This window comes from Miniopterus schreibersii (assembly GCF_964146895.1).
Source record: "Miniopterus schreibersii genome assembly, chromosome: 5".
Taxonomy (NCBI): Eukaryota; Metazoa; Chordata; class Mammalia; order Chiroptera; family Miniopteridae; genus Miniopterus; species Miniopterus schreibersii.
The window spans coordinates 57,861,072-57,882,947 of record NC_138106.1 but is presented as its reverse complement, the minus strand read 5'-3'; the positions used below and the strand labels follow the sequence as shown (position 1 = coordinate 57,882,947).

The 21,876-nt window shown below is 39.0% G+C and overlaps 1 pseudogene across 1 annotated transcript; it reads right to left on the bottom strand.

Annotated features, from left to right (window-relative positions):
- Positions 1-634: 634 nt before the first annotated feature.
- On the bottom strand, positions 635-4,927 carry LOC308557480 (small ribosomal subunit protein eS1 pseudogene; annotated as a pseudogene). The gene is made up of 2 exons: positions 4,806-4,927; positions 635-1,368 (listed from the first exon to the last, which is right to left on the bottom strand). The product of its transcript is annotated as a small ribosomal subunit protein eS1 pseudogene (transcript).
- Positions 4,928-21,876: the final 16,949 nt, after the last annotated feature.

Genomic DNA, 21,876 nt, shown 5'->3' with positions numbered 1-21,876 from the left:
GGCAACTTGATTAACTATTGACTGTGGGATATTTTTAAGCATTGACACATTTAGTCATGACCAGACTACTGCTCTTTTCTTGCCTATGAGCAATAATAACACACATTCAATTGCTTTCTATAAGAAAAAAGTGTATAAAGATATTTTTATTCACAACTTTTAATATCATCACATAAATTCATGTGAAGGATATTTCAGTGAGCCTTGAGGCTTTACTTGGCCATTTTGTGCTACTGGATTTAGATGTCTAGGGAAGAAACAGTTGGTATGTCCACCATTATTCAGTGTCTCCTTCCTTCCACTCAGGTCCTTCCTTCCCTCTTTGTTGGATTTAAAGATTATGGTCCATCATTGTAACCCTTCCGTGATTGCTCTGCACATGCTTTCCCAGTCTATTCTTCTGAGAAAAATCTCTAATTTTGATTAACCCAACTTTCTGTTTACCCCACACTTGTATCTGCATTGAGGTTAGAAAACACACACACACACACACACACTCACACACACACACACACACACACAACTGTGCTGATAGATCTCACTTTATTTATCTATTTTTCACAAATAGGATTTGTCACCATTAAAGGTCTGAATTTTAAAGAGATTCTTGGACTGGGGGCTCATATCCATGAATTCATTCAACTTTAGCACCTGTCTCATCCCCAGTTGCTTTTCCAGAACTGCTGCCTTCACCGTGAAGCTCTGTCAGTTTTCCCAGTTCAAACTTAGGCTTCTTTAGCATTTTGACTTTTCCAACAGAGACATCATGGAGCTGATAAATAGATTGGCAAGCTTTTTTATGTCTTTTCCAGTGCCATCTGGAATCAACTTATTGACCACTTCTTTTGAGTCATTTGTCTGTACCTCTCTAGTTATGATTTTCATTATCTTCTTCTGGATTTGGCGAACCTGTTGATGCTGAGTATAAGAGGTCTTTTAAATCTGACTTGAGTTTTTTAGTGAAATCAACACAGAATAGCTGAAGCAAATAACAATCAGTAGCCTTGACATCAACTTGAGCTTCAGTCATGGAGCTTCAGCCATGGTCTGCCATGTTTGGACCATGAAGCACATTTTGTCACAGATAAAATTCATGTCATGGAAATTAGTCAGGCACTTTTTGCCCTAAACATCCTCAGCAATTAGCTTAAATTTTCTAAATGCAACTTCATCATTCTGTAGATCAGCTAGGCTCACTTCAGAAACATGACCCTTGAGATGATCACATGCGATTTTTCCAATATTTTGTATATTGAACATAGCTGGTGCTTCCACATCACACCAGTCTTAGAAAATGGATCACCCACTTTCTTCTCGGCTCCCTTTTTGTTACTTTTCTTAAGGCACTTATTGCCAACCTCCTTGGTGCTGCTCAGAGAGACAAAATGAGATCTCACTTTAAATTTGTGACATGTAGTTTCTCACATAAGCTCTTGGCACTGTCTAGAAAGTCAATTACATTTCCCTAACTCCTTCCTTCTCTCACTCTTCTATATAGGCATTTAAAACCCTCCCTTTTGACAAACCTTCAGTATCACCTTTATCCTCACTCTTGGCCAATGGCTTGGGTTTCTAGTTCTCTAAGAAAATAGAATTGATACCAAAAAAATTACACACTCCTAAGCACATCTACTAGTCTACTCATACCCCCATCCACTCAGATTCCTCCTGTAATACAAAGTACAAACTGTCTGGATTTCTATCTAAAGGCAACCCCCCACTTATCACTGGACCCATCCTCTTCATCTGTATTCAAGGATATCACTATAGCCATTCTCTCTTCTCTCTCCAGCATCACCAGTTTTGCTCTCTCTATGTTTCTTCCCATCAGCCTATAAACTTGCTGTATTTCTCCCACTTCAAATGAAAAGAAAAAACTCTCTTGATTTTATATTTCCCTCTGTCTGTCTCCCAGAATTCTCTGCTCCCATAAAGTCCCATTCCTTCCCTCTCACCCATGAAACCCCCAGTAGGTGTTTGCTCCCTAATTTCATCAAAATAGTTCTTGTCATGATCACCAATTGTAAACCTGGTGGTCAATCTCAATTCTCATTTTGTTTGACCCATCAGTAGCATTTGATAGAATTGATCACTTCTGCTTAGTAAAACATTTTCTTTACTTGGCATTTGGGGCATCAAGTTCTCTTCCTATCTCACTCACTCCTTTTTTTCAATATTTTTTGCTGATTTTTCACATCTCTCTGACCTTTAAATGTTGGAGTGTCCTTGGGCTAAGTCCTTCTATTCTCTATTTACATTCTTTTCCTAGGCGACCTCATCCTGTCTTGCGACTTTAAATACCTTCTACTTCCTGAAAATGTCCAATTGCTATCTCCAAATTGAAACGTCCTCTTGTATTTCAGATTAACATACTCAACTACATACTAAACATTTCCACGTAGACTTTAATAGGCATCTCGAACTTAATATATCTACAACTCCTCTTCTCTTTCTTCACTCCACAAAAACCTGCTCCCTTGCCCAAGCTTTCCTATCTTGGTAAATGCCAACAGATTCTTCCAGCTGCTCAAGACCAAAAAAGTTCAGTGAGCCCAGCCAGGCATGGCTCAGAGGTTAAGCATCGACCTAGGGTCCAGGCGATCAGGGTTTGATTCCCAGTCAGGGCACATTCCCTGGTTGCGGGCTTGATCAATGACTCTTTCATCATTGACGTCTCTCTCTCTCTCTCTCCCTCTTCTTTCCTCTCTCTGAAATCAATAAAGATATATTTAAAAAACAAAGAAAAACAAAAAAGTTCAGTGACCATTACTTGTTAGTTGAGATATAATTCAGATGTCATAAAATTCACTCTTTTTTAGTATATAGTTCAGTGGTTGGTTGTTAGTATATTTACAAGGTTACTGGTTCTATCCCCGGTCAGGGTGCTTGTGGGAGCCAACCAATTAATGTTTCACTGTCACATTGATGTCTCTCTCTCTCTCTCTCTTTCTCTTTCTCTCTCTAAAAATCAATAATAATAAAAATTTTTAAAAGATTAAGATAAAAAGGAGAATTTTCTGCTAAGGGAGGAAAAGAAAAACTGGCTACCAACAAGAAAAGCTGTAGAAAATTAGGTTAAGACATTCATTTTTAAATATTAAGTAAAAGAGAAAGGAAAATAATTAAAAACAGGGACTCAGACAGATAGTTCTATGCCAATGTTCACTGCAGCATTATATACAATAGTCAAAACCTGGAAACAAACCAAGTGTCCATCAATAGGTGAATGCATCAATAGTATGTGGTATGCTCATATAATGGAATATTACTCAGCCATGAAAAAGAATAAAATTCGTATACATGCTACAACATGAGTGAACCTTGTATACAATATACTAATTGAAAGTAGCCAGAAACAAAAGTAAAATAATGTATGATTCCACTCATATGAAACATCTAGAAAAGGCAAATTCATAGAGAAAGAAAGTAAATAAGACATTACCAGGAACTGGGGTGCGGAAATGAAGTTATTGCTTAATGGAAATAGAGTTTTAGTTTGGAATGACAAAAAAGTTTTGGGAAAAGATGACTGCACAGCATAAATGTACTTAATTTCACCAAATTGTAAACTTAAAAATGGTTATAATAGCAAATGTTATGTCATATATATTTTTATCTAATGACAAATTTCAAAAAATGAAAAAGGAAGGGAAGCCATCAACAGGCTTAAAATAGGCTGTGTGAGAGTGGTATAATCAAAGTTAGGTTTTGCAAATATCACTCGGGCCGTAGTATGGAAGAAAGATTGGCTGACATCTAGGATGCTTATGAGAGTAGATCAGTTAGATTTGCAGTGGGGTTCAATGGAGAGGTATAGATAAACTAGAGATATAAAACAAAGACTGGGATCTCTCTTCTAAAAAAACAACAACTTGCCTGGCCAAGTGTGGCTCAGTGGTTGAGCACTGACCTAGAGTCCAGGAGATTGTGCAGTTCAATTCCCGGTCAGGGCACATGTCCGGGTTGCAGGCTTGATCCCCAGTTGGGGGCTTGAAGGAGGCAGCGGATCAATGATGACTCTCTCATCACTGATATTTCTCTCTCTCTCTCTCTCTCTGAAATCAATAAAGATATATTTTTTAAAATAATAATAAAATAAACAAACAACTTGTGATATTGTTGGGACCACAAGACTTGCATATATCAACAAATTAGAAGGAAAAACAAGATGGCAGGTCACCAAATGCTAAAATATTTGGCATCAATAATAACTTTTTTAAACTATGGAGATATAAACTATGGAGACACACATATAGTCCAGAATTACTGGCACACATTACTTAAGGGAGTGATATTGGCTGTAGTGTGGGAAGAAAGGCAAGGTTTCAACATGGGCAGTGGTGGGAAAGCTGTACTAATTAATGGGAGACCTAAAAGGCTCCGCAAAGATAGAAGATGGGGCTGTGATGGATGATATAACAGTAAGATAACACAATTATACATCACCACCCATTGGGCACTTCAGGCCATGACTCAAGTCCAGAAAAGGTCAGGTGTGCTAGCCTCTCGCCCCAGTGCCTCTGAATCAGCCTGGCCTCCTAGCAGGACTCCATTTCTCTTGCTGAACCTCTGTTCCAAGAACCAACCACCATGTCCAACTTGGCACTAACAGGCTCACCACTTTGCAGAACACTCATGCTGTTCCCTGTAGTTGAGGCCACCTGGCCTCGGGAAGAAGCCATTAAAGACCCGGGCTATCAGTAACTGCCACAGAGCCAGCTAATGGAGGTGAGCCAATGAAAAAACATTGTTCAAAGATGAACACTGGACTGGGACCCTGAGAACAGCAGATGCCTCTCACGCACTTCAATTCACAATGCATCCCTGCTTCTGAATTAGTGCTCAGATTACACACAGAGATGCACTGCTTGGAACTGGGCAAAATGAAGGTCTGGTGCAGGGTAATGGGCTTCGTGCCTTCACCCATACCTATCCTCTAATACTTATGGCTTTGAGATTGGCGAAATGCACCAAATCAGCTGACATTTCAAAAAGAAAGAATATAGCTATTGTTGAAGGAACTCTGAAACTAGCACTCTTGATACATGTGTTTAAGCAATTTGACAATGTAGTAAATTTTCCTTAAAATTGGCACAATCATTCTATTTTTTTAAAAAATTATCTTATGGGCATGATCTAAAATACAGAAATAAGTTTTATGCACAAAGATGTTTGTTATAGAATTATTTAAAATAGTAAAAAAATGCCTGGCCAGCCTGGCTCACTGGTTGAACATTGACCTATGAACCAGGAGGTCAGGGTTCAGTTATGGTCAGGGCACATGCCTGGGTTGCGTGAAGGAGGCAGCCCATCAATGACTCTCTCATCACTGATGTTTCTACCTCTCTCTCCCTCTCCCTTCCTCTCTCTGAAATCAATAAAAACATTAAAAAAAAATTTTTTTTAATAGTAAAAAGTTGGGAAAATCTTAATGTAAAGCAATTTGGGAATGGTTAAGTGAATTAAGGTATTACCACGCATTGTAATATTAGTAACCAAAGATATTTTTGTAGAAAAATATTTTTTATTTTTAAATCATAAAATTTTTATATTGTAATATTTAACCCACAAAAGCAAAAATTTTAAAAACTGTATATAGACTGTTAACCCAACTTTGCTGGGATGAAAAAAGGACAGAAGTTTATTCAACAAAAGAAATAGTGGTTATCTCTATGGTTTGTGGCGTTACAAACACTTCCTAAAATCTCCAGCTCTACTCTACAGATTTTCTGCAATGAGTAGATGTTTATTTTGTCGTTGTAAATAAATAAACATCCAATTAGAAAGAACAGACAACAAAACAAAAATGGGAAATTGGAAATTATGATTGAATTGCTTTACTTAGATGGGACTCGGAATTCTGTCCTGTTAACAACAAACACTGCCTCTTGCCTGCCCTCAGTGGTCCCCCTAGTCCCCTATCAAGTCAGTGGAGGTAACACTGTCAGAGGAAGCCCCAGGGCAGGCATCTTTTCATGTTTGCCATCAGAGAAGCTAGCCGGCATAGGTTTGGAGAAGCGTCCCCCGTCATGGGTGTCAAACACTGACTTCCACGTGGCCCCTGCCCTGTCACCCCTAGCGTGGCAAGGCGCAAGGGGCAGCCTACACCTGCAGCTGACGTCGGGCTGTGACCGCCTTGCCGAGTGGCTAGCCAGCCTGAAAAGGCAACGGAAAGCAGATGGCCAGCAGTACCTTCTTTGGCTGGCCCGAGAGAGCCATCTGGAGAAAAGGAAATTGGTCCGCCGCCTGGAGAGGAAGGTGCTGGTAAATAAATAACTCTAATCCTCATATTTTACAATGTGCAGTGTCCAGGGAGGAACCCAGGGCAACCTGCTTCAGGTGTTGATGCAGAAACAATCCCAAGCATCATAGCTCATAGGGTACATAGGGTAACCTTACTGGAGGGACAGTTTTCGGGAGGCCAAGAGCTCCCAGGACTCCACAATCCCACCAACACAATTTTGACTCACAGTGGTATTGTGAGCGCCGGAGAAGCAGACACAGAAAATGCAGAAAGCCCTGTCTTCTCCCGAGACTACAGGCCGGACAACGTGTGCATGGTGTGGACCCTGCCTCCCTTGACACTTCCCTCTCAGCCCAGGTTCTCCAGCTGCCCTTCATTCCCCTGAGTTAAGAATCAGTTCCACAAGGAACCATTTGCAGCCTTGGTCCAGTTACTCCATATGTCTTCAGATGATTTTCTTTTGACTTAAATTTCTGTCTCCCCAAAGGGAGGTTGTAATCCCCAGTTCTTCAGTGGTGTGTGTACCTGTGTTCTGGATGTAGAAATGTAAATAAAAGGGTGCTTAAGTGAGGGCAAGAGAAAAAGAGAGAAAGAGGAGAGATGAAATAGTTTCTTGCTTCTGAAGGACAGCATGCTGTCCCTTCCCTGTGCTTTCCTGCAGCTTGGCCAGGTGGACCCCCAGGCCCTCGTTCAAGGCCTCCAGGTCCTCTTAAACACTACCTTGGGGATCCCAGTGCAAGCTCACATATTGACTCTGGGCAGATAGAAAAAGTGCCCCTTCCAGATTGATGCCATCCCTTTGCAGGGCACCATGCCCTGGAGGAAGGGTGGAAAGGCTGGATTTCAGACCCCAGTTATCCCTTTGGTTGTGTTAATGCAGTGAACAACCAGCACCACCCTCTGTAGAGGCTCTCACTGTGGGGTTTAGCCAGCTTTAGGTCTTCATCAGCAACACAAAAGCAGGGCCCAAATTTTATCATTGTCACAAAATGTCATTCACTCAAGGACCTCAAAACCATTGCTTTTTTATGTGTGCATACATGCCCTTATCCAACGAACATTTATCAAGGGCTTATTCTATGCTAGGTGCCAAGAAGAAAATTTGACTGAGCCGTGATCTCAGTCAAATTTACTTATAAAATCTTCTTTATGGTAAGGCATACAGAATTTTAAAATATATGTGTACTTGAAACTGTACGATGGGATGGTGGATTAAAGAGGGGGGAAATCTGTGGCAAGGAAATCATTTAGAAAACTGTGCTAGAATTCAGCGAGGGATGACAAAGGTTTGGGAGAAAGTGGAAGCAATAAGAATAGGAAAGATGTGGCCAGTTCAGAAGATGGTTATGAGGTAGAATTAATAGATTTAACCTCCCAATGTACAAAGAGGATGGAGTCCATGATTCCATCTTGGGGAATGGTTATAGCATTAGTGAAACACAGATGCAGTAGGAGAAATGGACCAAGAGGCTGGCTTTAGGCAAGCTCTGCAATTAACTAGATGTCCTATGACATTAGGCAAGTCACTTAACCTCCATGGGGCTCACCTGTAAAAGAAGTAGATTAGAATAGGTAACTTCAGATGCCCCTGCTTCTTTTATAAGGAAATTAGTTCACCATTTCACAGAATAGTCAGATTCCCATGGTGCTGTGTCAGAAGCTATTGATTCACCTCAATGTACCTGGATGCAAGTTCTCACACAAGACATCTGAGGACTGTCCAACCAACTTTTAGTTGATCCTTTCCTTTTATTAAAATTGCTTGCTACATTTCATTTTATTAATAATACATTCATACAAGTTGTAGGACAAACAGACTAAAAGTTAATTTGGCCAATTTTCCAGAGGTTGAAACTCCTAAGAAAAAACATGGTTTAGCTCATATGTTATGAGTGGGTGGAAAATACAGTATACAAATAGATGTAAGGGAGATAAACAGCTTATCTTCACACATTATTCTGCTCGATATTAGAAAGGATCTGAAATAAAAATCTAACATGGAGTCTCTAGCTATAAAAACCCAGATTTTGTAGATTACTCTCTATTTTGTTGAATTTATTGGGGTGATATTGGTTAATGAAATAATACAGGTTTCAAGTGTACAACTATAACACATCATCTACATACGGCGTTGTGCACTCACCACCCAAAGTCAACTCCTTTTCTGCCACCATTTATCCCCGCTTTGCCCTGTTCCACTTCCCACCACCCCACTTTCCATCTGGCAGGCAACCACTATACTGTTTTCTGTGTCTATTTCCCCCCTCCCCCTTTAAAAATTGTTGTTTGCTTAATTCCTTCACCTTTTTCACCCGCCCCTCAAAGCCCCTCCCCTCTGACAGCTCTCAGTCTGTTCTCTGTATCTATGAGTTTATTTCTGTTTTTGCTAGTTTATTTTGTTCATTAGATTCCACATATAAGTACTTGTCTTTGACATATAAGACAAGTACCATATGGTACTTGTCTTTCTCTGACTGGCCTATTTCACTTAACATATTACTCTCCAGTTCCATCCATGCTGTCGCAAAAGATAAGAGTTCCTTCCTTTCTACAGCCAAGTAATATTCCATTGTGCAAATGTACCGCAGCATTTTTTTTTTCAAGATTTTTTTTTACTGGTTTTTATTTTTTTATTTTATTTTTGTTTAAAATATTACAGATGTCCCTTTTTCTCCCCAATGACCCATTCCACCCCATCTCTTCCCCTTCCCCAGCCCCTCTCCCCATCATTGTCCATGTCCTTGGGTTTTACTGGTTTTTAGAAAGAGGAAAAGAAAGGGAGAGAGAGAATCATCGATGTGAGAGGGAGACATTGATCAGCTGCCTCCTGCATGCTCCCCACTGGGGACTGAGCCAGCAACTTGGGAATTTTTTTATTACTGCTTTGATTTGATTACTTGTAATCCACCTATTCAGATTTTCTGTTCCTTCCTCATTCAGTTTTGGAAGATTGTATGTTGTTAAGAATTTATCCATTTATCCCAGGGTGTCCAATTTGTTAGCATATAGTTGTTTGTAATATTATCTTACAGTCTCTTGTATTTCTGGGGTGTCAGTTGCTACTTCTCCTCTTTCGTTTCTCATTTTATTTATTTGCCCCCTCACTCTTTTTTTCTTGATGAGTCTGGTTAAAAGTTGGTCAGTCTTGTTCATCTTTCAAAGAACCAGCTCTTAGTTTCATTGATCTTTTGTGTTGTTTTTTTAGTCTGTGTTATTTAATTTCACTCTAATCTTTATTTCCTTCCTTCTGCTTACTCCGGGCTTTGTTTGTTACTTCTTTTCTAGTTCTTTTAGGTGTAGGGTTAGATTGTTTATTTGAGATTTGATGTAGGCTTGTAATACTATGACTTTCCCTCTTACTACTGCTTTAGTTATGTCCTATAGATTTGGTGTTGTGTGTTCATTTTCATTTGTCTCAAAGTAACTTTTGATTTCTTACTTGATCTCATTGTTGACCAATTCATTGTTTAGTAACATTTTATTTAGCCCCCATCTGTTTGAGTGTTTTTCATTTTTTTAAATTGATATCTAGTTTCATACCATTGTGGTCAGAGAAGATGCTTGATATGATTTCAACCTTCTTGAATTTATTAAGACCTGTTTTGTGTCCTAACATGAGGTCTCTTCTAGAGAATGTTCCATGTGCACTTGAAGGCAAAAGTATATGAAGTTGTATGTGAAACACAATTTATTCTTGTATTATTATTTATTAATTATTGTATTATTTCCCACATGAACAACTATAAACCTACTTTTGCCCCACCCTGTATATTCTGCTGCTTTGGAATGAAATGTCCTGTAACATGAATTAAATCCATCTGGTCCAGTGTGTCACTTAAGGTTGCTGCTTCCTTGTTGATTTTTTTGTCTGGAAAATCTTTCCATTGATGTCAGTAGGGTATTAAAATCCCCCACTATGACTGTATTACTGTTGATCTCCCCTTTTCTGTTCACCAAGATTTTCTCTATATATTTAGGTGCTCCTATGTTTGGTGCATATGTTTATAAGGGTTATAGCCTCTTGTGGGATTGATCCCTTTAGTATTATGTTATGTCCTTCTTTGTCTCTTGTAATGGCCTTTGTTTTGAAGTCTCTTTTGTCTGATATAAATGTTGCTACCCCAGCTTTTTTTGTTTCCATTCCACTTTCACTCTGTGTATATCCTTTGTTCAGAAGTGGGTATCTTGTACATAGCATATATATGGGTCATGTTTCTTTACCCATTCAGCTATTCTATGTCTTTTGATTGGAGTATTTAATTTCTTTACATTTAAAGTTATTACTGATAGGCTGGCTGACTATAAAGATAGACCTCAACCACCTTGTATGAATTGCTGTGCAGGGGCTGCCCCCTGAGGTGCAGTTGTTTCCAGCAGGGTCTGGTGCCTGCCAGAATGCCCCATTGAGTGTACCGCTTATATGGCTAGTTGGGTCGAGCTCTGATGTGATCTGAAGCTTTCCACAAGTTGCATTGGTTCTGGGTCAACTTGGGCAGGGTTCTGTTGCAGATTAATATCAGATGTTGTTTGTAACCAGCCTTGGGCTACCTGTCTGGAGCTACCACGTTACTCACTGTTTGTGGCTGCATCTTTTGGGCTTAGGTGTGCATGGGAGGTGCCAAGCTCTGTACAAGCGTCGGCTTCCTCCAGTTCTGTGCAGGGAGAGATCAATAAAAGGCCCAAGGCTCCCTGAGGTCTACTTCCACTTATCAGCTGCTTCACCACTCCTTGAAGTTGCTGGGTCTTTCTCCAGAGCCTTCTGAAGAAAGACTGTGGGTGTTTCTCTCTCACCAATGTTTCTATCTCTCCCTTCTCTCTCTCTCTCTAAAAATCAATAAAAACATTTTTTTTAAAAAAAGGTAAAAATTCCTACATTCATGAAGTTTATATTCTAGTAAGGAATAGAGGAAGTGGATAATCATATAAATAAGTATTTTGTATTTGATAGTGATAAGTGCTAAGGAGAAAGAAATTAACACAGGGAACAGGGATTATAGGTATTATAAAAGAAGATTAAAATGTTAGACAGGGTGGCCTAGAAAGATCTCACTGAGAAAATGAGTAAAAACCTGAAAGAAGTGAACTGGAGGATATGATGGAGAAATGGGTATCATAAATATGAGTGTTTTTTTAAATCCAGGAGGATTCAGCTTCCCTTGTTAAAAATGAATTTGTTTATTCTCCAGTCTCTAGACAAGGTGAGATCTAGAAAGCTTGTTTGGAAAGAAAGAGGGACAAATTTACTTTGGGTAGGGAAGGAAGGGAGGGAGGGAGGAGCAATCCAGGCAGAGGGAAGGACAAGTACTGGGTGGGAGAGTCCCTGACATGTTTGAGAAACAATGAGGCGGCCAACACAGTTGAAACAGAGTGGGGAGGGGGGAGAAGTAATAAAGTCAGAGAGGTACAAAATGGGGACTGTGATGAGGTGAAGCTGAGAGCGGAAGGCTGAGGGGTTTCCTTCAGATTGTTAGGGAGACGAATAAATGTGTCTTTTCTAATGGCTTACCAGGTTACAAAAGCAGAAGGCAGGCATCAAGATGAGGTCATGGAAAGCTGCACAAACAACAGGGGAGCTAAATTTCCTACGAGTTAAGATGAAATTTATTTTCTGCTAGACCTTTTTCTTTCCATCCTGAGTTGAAGCTTAGCTAGGCGACTAGAACAAAAGAGAACTGACTTCCGGACTGCCAGGAACTCAGCCCTGTTGAATGGTCTTCCTAAGGAAGAATACAATGTTTTTTATTTTTATTTAGAATAAACTCAATAGCCTTGTCCACAGGTGAAATGTGACCTCTAACAGTCACTCACAATGTTGTGACCTTGCAAGTGATCTACCCTTCTGGTGTTTTTCCAATCTGCTTCTGCTTTTTGTTTTTCTTCCTTTTTTAATAAACCTATTTCATCATCTCATTCGGCCCGATTCCTACTGCAGGCTGAGTTCTGCAATCACTTCTCAACCCCCAGAGAAATTTTCATCAGCTGAACCACTGCAGTTGCATAGACACAGTCACGTCCCTTGGAAGTGGACAAGATGACCTAAGTGGACTTTTTTATTTCTACTACCAGTGATACCACGAATGCAATGTAGCCAGCAGGATGCTCAGCATTGTGAAAGAGCAGCACTTCTATATTTTTAAATAATCAGTGCTCATTAGAAGCAGAATAGTATAAATTAGTGACCATAACACTGAAGTGAGAACATGAACATTTTATTCCTCTGCCAATTTGGGGAAGGGAATGTATGCAAGTAAAAAGCCCTGAAATTTAAACTCCATTAGCTCTATATAAATCTGCCCTTTTCTCATTAAAAGATTTGTTTCCATCTTCATGTAACCTACTACTTAGGGCCAATAAGCTCTAGTGCCTGCTATCCTGCCTTTGCAGTAACCTCCACATAGGGCTCCACAAGCCCCGGAGGTAAGAGCACTAGTGCTATACGCAGGTGTGGGCTGCTCTGGGAGAGGCTGAAAAAGTCTTGGTCATGGACCCAATTTGACCTTTTTTGATTTAATGGTAAGATTCCAACCCCCAAGATACATATTTTATACCCTTTTCTTATCCCAACCCTTCTTTATGTACCTTTGGCCCCACAACAAAATAAAGCGTTCCCCAGTCTACTCAGGGCAAGTACCAAGCCTAGTACATCTTGGCAGTTAGCTCTGGGAGGCCAGTGAGCAACTCCTATTCTGAAGCCCAGGAAAGCTGCAGTGAAGAATTGTGTTTGTTTAGCTCTCACAATTATCTAGACTTTGGCTACTGCTGGCTGATACTCTCTACCAGGGGCATTGCTCATATCCTTTACGGTTACACTTAAAGCAGAAGGTTTGTTCATAGTATTTCCAGTCTACCTGTGGTCCAAGTAATACCAGCCTACATCTCTAGAATCTGAACAGCATATAGCTAGTGCTTTGTGTCTCATAGTCTTCAACCTCAGCATCCAGATGTCATATAAGTCACTTTGGATAGGAAGTCCTCACCAAAAGCTAAAATGACGAATGGCTAAGTGGTTACTCCTTGGCCCTCACGCAGAAATTTTCCCTACTGTTGCCTGGCCGGGAGTGGCTCAGCGGTTGAGGGTCGACCTAGGATCCAGGCGATCAGCGTTCGATTCCCTGTCAAGGCACATCCCCGGGCTGCGGGCTGCAGCCGATCAATGACTCTCTCATCATTGATGTTTCTCTCTCTCTCTCTCCCTCTCCTTTCCTCTCTCTGCAATCAATAAAGATATATTTTTTAAAAAAAGAAATTTTCCTTACTGTTAACAAATGGTCTACACACAATTGCAACAGTGGTTAAAATAAGGTTCTGAACCCAGACTGCCTGGATTTGAATTTCTGACCCCATCAAAAGATGTGTGCCTTTGGGAAAATTCTATACCTCAGCTTCCTCCTGTATAAAATGGAGAAATGATTCTTCATACCTCACATGTCATTGGGATTAAACCAATGATTAGATTAGTTATATACAAAAGCACTTAGAATGCTGCCTGCCACATAAAAAGTGCTTAATACATGTGAATTATTATTATTATTATTATTAGGTGTCATCTAGGCTTCCACAAAACTCTTTGATGCTGGCTATTAGAGACATTCAGTAGTCTCCTAATTCTGACCTGCCCCTCTTCTATGTGATTCTCTGAGGTCTCCTCTCCTGTGTTTTACCCACGGACTTCCTCTCAGGCTTCAGTCCTTTTTTGACTTCCCCCAGGAAGATGGAGAAACTCAGGTTCATCATCTACTTATTGCCGGGTACATCTTTCTGACATAAATTCTGTGTCCTTCCTTTACAATTTACTAGTCTTTTATTTATGCTACAAAATTCTTACTTCTCAAGGCAACATGTATGCCCTGAGCAAGGAAAAGATTTTGTGCAAGGATGTTGGCTAAGGGAAGCACAGAGATCAATATTCTAAGATATTTTCTTCCTATTCTTAAGCATCAGACAGTATGTGCCCCTCCTTCTTTGACTTGCTTGCTCTGAATCCCATCTCCTCTCACCCTCTCAAGAACTTTGCTCCTTCAGATATCCCTTCTTTCTTCTGATCAATCAACCTTTCCTCCGTTCATTATTCCTCTATGCAGAGATCTGCTGTTATCATTCAACCCTAAGAACAAAACCCCCTCACCCAATAATCCCCTCCAATAATTGCACCAATATTATTCTCCTTCCCAGCTAAACATTATAAAAACTTTCTACAGACACCATTCCTACTTCTTCACCTTGTATTGCCTTCTCAGTCTATTTTAGTCTCAACAATAACCTCAAAATCTTTCGTGCTGAAATCACCAGTATCGCCCAGGTCTCCAACATCATCTTACTTGGCCACTCGGAAGCGCTGACAGCACCGTATACTGTCTCCTTCTTGAATTGCTCTCCTCTCAGCTCCCCTGACATCATCTTACCCTAGTCTGGCCCTTCCATTTTGGTCTCCTTTGTCTGCTCTTCATCTAAATGTTAGAAATTCACCTGGATCTCTTCTCTTCTGTCAACACATTTTCTTTTGCTGATGTCATCTATTTATGTAGCTTTTAAAACCATCTATATGCTGACAACTCCCAAATGTATGTAACTATTTTACACTCTAAGCCTCCAAAGTTGCATATCCAACTAACTAGTTGATATCTCTTAGCAGTTCTACATGCATCTCAACATACCAAAATAAAACTCCAGATTTTTCCCAGGGCTTCGTAATTGAATGAGAAAACTAAGCTTATAGATAAAGCACCAACAAAACAGGAAGACCCCTAAAAAATATTAAGGAAAAATATAATATTTTATTTATTTATTTTTAATCTTCACCCGAAGATATTTTTTCCATTGCTTCTCAGAGAGAGTGAAAGGGGGAGACAGACAGAAAGAGAGAGAAACATTGATGTGAGAGGGACACATCCATTGGTTGCCTCCTGACCAGGCCAGAGATTGAGCCTGCAACTGAGGGAAGTGCCCTTCACTGGAATCCAAGAGCTGGACCTTTCAGTCTGCAGGGCTGACACTCTGACCACTGAGCCAAACTGGCTAGGGCAGGAAAAATATGTTTTAAAATAAAACTATATAATTAGTCTTCAGGATTAAGACTTGATTAGACATCTTTTCATTTGTTATTAGCGTTGTTTTTATTTCCTATTGTGTTTAGAGAAAGGAAGCAACTCAATATTTTTATTGCATAAGACCTCTAAAGACTAATCTGCCCGTCTTCCCCTAATTTTCTAGTAAATGCATCAGCATTGTCATCCATTTAGTTTCAAAGCCAGAAACCTGGATATCAACCTTGATAACCCCTCATTTCCCACAATCAATCCAAAAACAAGTGTTGGTGTATGGCTCCCAAAAACATCTCAACCCATGCAATGTTATTGGCCACTGCCCCCGTCAATCACTTCAGTCTCTCGCCTGGACTATCGCATAGACCCTCTTTACTGCATCCTGCACTCCTATCATTCTCCACTGCACAGGCAGAGTGTCCTTTTAAAAACACGAAGTGTGGCCGGGCTGGGCATGGCTCAGAGGTTGAGCATTGACCTAGGATCCAGGAGATCGTCGATCCATTCTCAGTCAGGGCACATGCCCGGGTTGCAGACTTTGTCCCCAGAACAGGGCATGCAAGAAGCAGCTGATCAATGACTCTCTCATCACTGATGTTTCTATCTCTGTCTCCTTCTCTCTTCCTCTCTCTGAAATCAATAAAAACATATTAAAAAATAACTAACTAAATAAGAACACAAAGTGTGTCTCCCATTACTAAACATCCCTTGATGGTTTCTTATTGCTCTTCAAATGTAATTTTGACTCCAAGGCTTCAATTTCTGCCTGGGCCCTGCCTGCTCTGGTCAGTACACTTTCCTTAGCCAAAGCCTTGATGCTAGATCACATTCTAGTCCTGACTTGATACTTCTCGGCATTTGGGCTCAGCACTCTTCAATGACATCTCAGAGAAACCATGGAATTAGAACCTGCTCTCTAGTTTTCTGTCACTTCACTTTGTTTACTTTCACAATTTGTAATTTTTCATTTGTTTGTTTGCTTCCTTTTGACTTTCTCTTCAATTTGAGTGTAAACTGAATGAGAGGAGAGGCCTGATATGTTTTATTACCTCTGTATTCTCCTATGCCTGACACATACTAGGGGCTCCAGAAATTAATGGTGAATTGTGGATTCTACCCTTAAATGGATCTGGGCTAAACCCAATCCCATGATGACACATTAAGTGCTTCTTCTACTCCCTCTCCCACTAGAGAAAACAATTCTTAAATTCTGGGCACTAGGCTGAGCCATGACAGGTTTGCTTTTTATTACAGGATCTAATAGATAATCAAGCCTGTAGACAGTTTTTAGTGACTGACAATGGAATGAATCAATAAATAAATGAATGAGTTACTCTGATCTGTTCCCTCATCAATAAGATGAGGACAATAATATTTAAGTTCCTTCCTACTCTAAATTTCAAGAGCCCTGAAAGTCTCGTCAGAAAAATATATTAAATTTATTGGAGTGACATTGGTTAATAAAATTATATAGGTTTTCAAGTGCACAATTCTATAGTATATCATCTGTATATTGCATTATGTGCCCACTATCCAAAGTCAAATCTTTTGTCACCATATATTTGACTCCTTTACCCTTTACTCCCCTCCCACCCACCCCTTCCTTCTGGTAACCACCATACTAGTGCTCATGTGTATAAGTTTCTGTTTGTCTTGTTTGTTCATTTGTGCTTTCAGTTTTATATCCCACATATGGGTAGTCACATGGCTCTTGACGTTTTCTCTCCGACTTATTTCATTTAGCGTGATATTCTTAAGATCTATCCACGTTGTCACAAACAGTGGTACTTTCTCTTATTGCTTCATCAGACAAATATTTAAATAAGAGACAGCAGGTTTAGTCACACACCTAGACTCAGCTTCTGGAAGTTTCCTGGCAAGTTTGGCCCGTGAAGTGCTGTAGAGGAATTATCAGGAATTCATAACAATGTCAACTTCCTGTAACCACCCTGTTTGAAAAGCTGAGTAATATTTCATTGCCTATTTTTATATGAAAATGGGGGTGCTTGATCTCAATATGAGATTCACCACAACTTTATAAACACTGATGAGGTTGAGAGGTGCTTATAGTTTACAATATAATCCACATGAATTCTTAGTAAGGTGTATACTGCAAAGTAAGTCTTCAATAAGTAGTAGTATATGTAAATTTTCTGTACGTATTGATATATACCAATATATATCAATATATATCTCAGCTGGCCTAAGACACAAGAGATATTTTCAACATGGAAACAGGAAAAGCTGGTGTTTTAAATCTTCTATCTCAATTCTGTCTGAAGAAGAAACATCAGAGACAGCTTTGAAAATAATTTAGAAACACGGTCTTGGCCTTCAACTATGCACAATTTCTGTTTTTCTAACTCTGAATATGGCATATTAAGGGAGATGGGCAAGTCGACAAAATTCAATAAGACATTTAACAGTTTTTGAAGCATTCTGACCAAGGCTTCTCAGAGTTAATATTCTAATATCCATGAAATTTTTTATTAGGCTTTAGTAACTCTATTTGATATGTTAAAATTCAATCACACACTAAATGCGTGGCATTTAGACTGTTAATTTCAGCCTCTTTTAAGTGATGAACAATTACTCCAAATGACCTATCACATTGAATACAGATTATTTTCTAAGACATTTTTTAAAGCTTCTCACTAGGGTCTACGAATTAGTGGTCAAATACTAAACCATAAAAATTATCCATTAGAAGCTGGGAAACATACAACCCAAGATGGAATAAACGTGGTAATCATTTTGACAAGGGCGAAATTGAAGTGAAGGACCTTGCTTAATTCACTGAACAAATGTGAGGAAGTGTTATAAGGACCCGGCCCTTCAGCCCTATACTCCACCAGATACTCAAGTCTGGGGTTGAGGAAATGGAGCCACAGGAAGCAGCCTGGCTCCACGTGGGGATCTGCATTCTGCTAAGCTTTCAACAAGCTGGCACCCAGTCTCTACTTGGGCACAGGCACACAATCTAAAATCTGCTCTTAGGCACAGATGCATTGGCACAGAATCTGTCCTTAGGCCCAGAAACTGGGAATTTTGGCTATATTTACTTAATATGTCATTCCAACAAAGTGATTGAAACTGCAGGGGTGGGCAAATTTGATAAGATGCAGAAGGCACAGTAGGAAGAATTCAGACATCGCTGGCAATAGACTCACAATTTTAAGAAGAAAAAAAATACCCTGTAGATATATTCTGGAAGAGTGTGTGTCAAAATGTTCATAGCAGTTATCTCTTGGAGAAAAGATTATTGAAGATTTTTCTTTGAAATTGTATATTTCTATAATTTTGATTTTTTAAAATGTACTGTATATGCTTTATTACAAGAAAAAATACAAATAATTATTGGAAAGCAAAGTAAATACCATAATCATTCACTAGCAATCAATCCCCAGATCTTTACTTTTTAAGTCACTGAAAAGAAAATTTGGAATTTCTTCCTTTTATCTTTCACTGACAAGGACCTATCAAATTCTTCACAAATGTTAAAAGATTCCTTTTTTCCTTTACGGAGTAAAGGCCCCACAAAGTAGATTTGCCTGGTATTTAAAGTGAGGCTGAATCGTGCTTATAAAATAAAGACTTTTAGTTCATCTTCAATAAAACAGAATATTCTTAAACCAACAGTGTTAGGAAGAAAATGATTTCATTAACAGAAATGTTTAGCAAAGATCCTGGATGGTGCTTTTCACCTGCCACAGCAATTAAAATGTCTCTAATAAAATACCATTGAGATAAATTACAGCCCTTTATTCAGAGTTCATCAGACAAGATCTAATTTATAGCATTGACTATAACTTGTTAAAAAGTTTATTTGGGAGCTAATTCCATGATAAGTTTTAATCATGTGGATAGGACTAGCTTCAAAGCTATATTAATTATATACTTAAGCTCTATATACAAACTAGTACATTACAGTACAGACACAACATGTAGAATATAGTCTGAGCCTAATTAAAATATACCAATTTCCACAGCAGGTATTTGCTTCTGGTATACTGTAGTTATTTCAGTCCACTCTTTAGAAGCATTAAGTCTCTGCTGTGCTTTCTTAGCCTGGCTTCCTTAGAGAGAATGCCAGGCTCTGGTTGTGGCATGATTTCCTATTTCTTCAGATTACAAAGTAGACATCCAGATGCCTTTTCCCATCCAAGATAAAAATACTTCAATAAAAGGGGTGAAAGTTTCACCTCTTTGTCCCAAAGCCTACCAACTGTGTCTACCCCACCTATTACAATCCCTGGTCTTGCCCGCCTATTACTCTCTAGGTTTTCACCCCTTGCACAACAAACACAGTTCAAATCACCAGAGTCCCAGTAAGTGCAAACATACATTCTCTGTTTCAGACACGGTCCAAACCAGCAGCCAGCCAACAAACACACCGATCTTTGACAAGACATGCCATCTTCCATCGAGAAAGTCTGGGTACAAAAGTCAACGGAATTGAATAGTATGCCTAGTGCTGCAGTTGAGAATTACATCACGCAGTAAAAAATTCAAATGAAAATTCATAGGTTAAAATGGAGCCTACTTCACCTCTCCTTTTCTTTAGTTTCCTAGTTTCATTCCCTAGAGGTAACGTTATCAGTTTGCATATATTCAGTGAATATAAAAGCATATGTGTATAAAACCAAAAAAAATCACATACTATATATGGTATTCTTCACTTTACACTTTACCCTTTTACTATTATACAACATCTATTTTCCCCCACCCCTGTATATTGGAAACTGTTCAAAATCAATACATACAGAACAGCTTCATTCTTTATAAATCATTATAAAGGCTGTATAATTAGTATCCCGTGTCATACATATACACAGATTATTTAACCTGTCCGCTAATACAGTTATGCTGTTTCTAATCTTTCTGCTCTTTCTTTCTTTCTTTCTTTCTTTCTTTCTTTCTTTCTTTCTTTCTTTCTTTCTTTCTTTCTTTCTTTCTTTCTTTCTTTCTTTCTTTCTTTCTTTCTCTCTCTCTCTCTCTCTCTCTCTCTCTCTCTCTCTCTCTCTCTCTCTCTCTCTCTCTCTCTCTTTCTCTCTTTCTTTCTTTCTTTTTTAATATATCTTCATTGATTTCAGAGAGAGGAAGGGAGAGGTAGAGAGAGAGATGGAAACATCAATGATGAGAGTCATTGATCAGCTGCCTCCTGCACGCCCCCTGTGAGAATCGAGCCCGCAACCCGGGCCTGGGCCCTGACCGGGAATGGAACTGTGACCTCCTGGTCATGCTCAACCGCTGAGCCAATGCTCAACTGCTGAACTACATGGGCAGGGCTCTTTGTGATATTTCAAACAATGCCGCGAGGAATATCCTGTATGACTGTCATTTAAGTCATGGTAAGGATATCTATGGATTAATTCTTAGAGTAGGATTGCAGAATTAAAGAATATGTATATTTGTAATTATGACAAGGTATTGCTAAGTAGCCTTTTACAGAGGTTATACCAATTTATATTCTAAGAGCAGTGTATTGGGTGCCTATTTTCTCACACCCCTTTCATTATACAGTATGCTATCAAATTACTTTATCTTTGCAAAACTGACAGGGAAAAAATGGCACTTCATTGTTCTAATTTTTAATGTTTTAATTTTTAAAGTAATATTTTTCTTATATATAGTGAATTTTTTTCATATAAGATCCATTTATATTTCCTTTGATACAAACTTTTTATCCTCTGTTCATTTCTTGTAGGATTATTGTTTTTTTCTTACATATTTATTGCTATATGCTGAGGAACACATCATTTGGTCTGTGTGAGGAGTTGCAGACAAATATTTCCCCCTGGTTTGTCATTTGTATATGGTGTTTTAATTCCATGAAAATTTTATTTAAATTTCATATGGTCAAATTAACCTATCTTTTCATTTATGATTTCTTAGTTTTGGATTAACCATAAGAAATGTCTTCCCAAGTTCAAAGTTATTTACACACACAGACACACATGTACATACACATCTGTGCGTATACATATATAATATTTTTCTAGTATACTTTTATTTTTTCTATTTAAATCCTTGAAATGCCCGGCCAGGTGTGGCTCAGCGGTTGAGCGTCGACCTAGGATCCAGGCGATCTGGGTTCGATTCCCTGTCAGGGCACATGCCCGGGTTGCGGGCTCGATCAATGACTCTCTCATCATTGATGTTTCTCCCTCTCTCTCTCCCCCCCGCCTTTCCTCTCTCTGAAATCAATAAAGATATGTGTTTTAAAAATAAATAAATAAATCCTTGAAATGCCTGGAACTTTGATATAAGTAATGAGATAACGACCGAAAAATGATTTTTTTCCAGACGACTACCTAGTTGTCGCGATACAATTATTAAATAATTTATCACTTACCCACTGATTTCCTATGCCATTCTTGCCATACATTAATATCCAATACATATTAATTGGGTCTACTTATAGACTTTCTTGTCTATTCCATTTATCTGCATGTCTATTCATGAGTTATTACTACATTAGGACAATTCCTACGATTCTATATTTTAAGATATCAAAGATCTTGCAACGTATTACTCTTTTATTCCCAGAATTTTCTTGAATATTTTTTCTATTTTCCATGTGAATCAACC